Source organism: Chiloscyllium plagiosum, chromosome 27, assembly GCF_004010195.1.
Source record: "Chiloscyllium plagiosum isolate BGI_BamShark_2017 chromosome 27, ASM401019v2, whole genome shotgun sequence".
Classification (NCBI taxonomy): domain Eukaryota; kingdom Metazoa; phylum Chordata; class Chondrichthyes; order Orectolobiformes; family Hemiscylliidae; genus Chiloscyllium; species Chiloscyllium plagiosum.
Window position 1 is genome coordinate 42460770 of NC_057736.1, and position 2333 is coordinate 42463102.

Here is a 2333-nt window from a genome sequence, read left to right on the forward strand (position 1 = left end):
GCATGTGTGGCTGTGAGAGTGAGCGTATGCGGCTGTGAGTGTGTGCGCATGTGGCTGTGAGAGAGTGCGTATGGCTGTGAGAGAGTGCGTGTGTGGCTGTGAGAGTGAGTGGGTGTGAGTGGCTGTGAGAGGGTGCATGTGTGGCTGTGAGTGTGAGCGAGTGTAGCTGTGAGAGTGTGCGCATGTGGCTGTGAGAGAGTGCGTATGGCTGTGAGAGAGTGCGTGTGTGGCTGTGAGAGTGAGTGGGTGTGAGTGGCTGTGAGAGGGTGGGTGTGTGGCTGTGAGAGTGAGCGAGTGTGGCTGTGAGAGTGTGCGCATGCAGCTGTGAGATAGTTCGTGTGGCTGTGAGGTTTAGCGTGATTGGCTGTGAGAGTGAGCAAGTGTGGCTGTGAGAGTGTGCGTTTGTGACTGTGAGAGTGTGCTTGTGTAGCTGTGAGAGTATGCGTGTTTGGCTGTGAGAATGAGCGTGTGTGGCTGTGAGAGTGAGCGTGTGTGGCTGTGTGAGTGAGCGTATGCGGCTGTGAGAGTGAGCCTGTATGGCCGTGAGAGTGTGCTTGTGTAGCTGTGAGAGTATGCGTGTTTGGCTGTGAGAATGAGCGTGTGTGGCTGTGAGAGTGAGCGTGTGTAGCTGTGTGAGTGAGCGTATGTGGCTGTGAGAGTGAGCCTGTATGGCCGTGAGAGTGTGCGTGTGTGGCTGTGAGAGTGAGCATGTACGGCAGTGAGAGTGAGCATGTGTGGCTGTGAGAGTGTGCACATGTGGCTGTGAGAGTGAGTGTGTGTGAGTAGCTGTGAGAATGTGCGCATGTGGCTGTGAGAGTGAGTGTGTGTGAGTGGCTGTGAGAGTGTGCGTGTGTGGCTGTAAGAGTGAGCGTGTGTGGCTGTGCGATAGTGCGTGTGGCTGAGAGAGTGTGCGTGTGTAGCTGTGAAAGTGTGTGTGTGTGGCTGTGAGAGTGAGCATGTGCAGCTGTGAGAGTGAGCATGTGTATCTGTAAGAGTGAGCGTGTGTGGCTGTGAGAAAGTGCGCGTGGCTGTGGGAGTGAGCGTGTGTAGCTGTAAAAGTGCGTTTGTGGCTGTGAGAGTGAGTGTGTGTAGTTGTGACAGTGAGTGTGTGTGGCTGTGGGAGTGAGTGTGTGTGGCTGTGAGAGTGTGCGTGTGGCTGTGAGAAAGAGCATGTGGCTGTGAGAGTGAGCGTGGGTGACTCTGAGAGTGAGCGTGTGTGAGTGGCTTTGAGAGTGTGCGTGTGTGGCTGTGAGACTGAGTGTGTGTGGCTGTGAGAGTGTGTGTGTGTGGCTATGAGAGTGAGCGTGTGTGGCTGTGAGAAAGAGCATGTGGCCGTGAGAGTGAGCGTGTGTGGCTGTGAGAGTAAGCGTGTGTGGCTGTGAGAGTGAGCATGTGTGGCTGTGCGATAGTGTTTGTGGCTGTGAGAATGAGCGTGTGTGGCTGTGAGGTAGTGTGTGTGGCTTTTAGAGTGTACGTGTGTGGCTGTGTGAGTGTGCGTGTGTGGCTGTGAGAGTGAGCATGAATGGCAGTGAGAGTGAGCATGGGTGGCTGTGAGAGTGAGAGTGTGTGGCTGTGAGAGTGTGCGTATGTGGCTGTGAGAGTGAGCGTGGGTGACTCTGAGAGTGAGCGTGTGTGAGTGGCTTTGAGAGTGTGCGTGTGTGGCTGTGAGAGTGTGCGTGTGTGGCTGTGAGAGTGAGCCTGTGTGGCTGTAAGAGTGAGCGTGTGTGGCTGTGAGAGTGTGCGTATGTGGCTGTGAGAGTGAGCGTGGGTGACTGTGAGAGTGAGCGTGTGTGAGTGGCTTTGAGAGTGTGCGTGTGTGCCTGTGAGAGTGAGCCTGTGTGGCTGTAAGAGTGAGCGTGTGTGGCTGTGAGAGTGTGTGTGTGTGGCTGTGAGAGTGAGCGTGTGTGGCTGTGAGAAAGAGCGTGTGGCCGTGAGAGTGAGCGTGTGTGGCTGTGAGAGTAAGCGTGTGTGGCTGTGAGAGTGTGCGTGTGTGGCTGTGAGAGTGAGCGTGTGTGACTGTGAGAGTGTGCGTGTGTGGATGTGAGAGAGAGTGTGCATGTGTGGCTGTGAGAGTGAGTGTGTGTGGCTGTGAGAGTGTGCGTGTGTAGCAGTGAGAGTGAGTGTGTGTGGCTGTGAGATAGTGTGTGTGGCTATGAGAGTGTGCGTGTGTAGCAGTGAGAGTGTGCGTGTGTGGCTGTGAGAGTGAGTGGGTGTGAGTGGCTGTGAGAGTGTGCATGTGTGGCTGTGAGAGTGAGTGAGTGTGGCTGTGAGAGTGTGCTCATGCAGCTGTGAGATAGTTCGTGTGGCTGTGAGAGTGAGCGCATGTGGCTGTG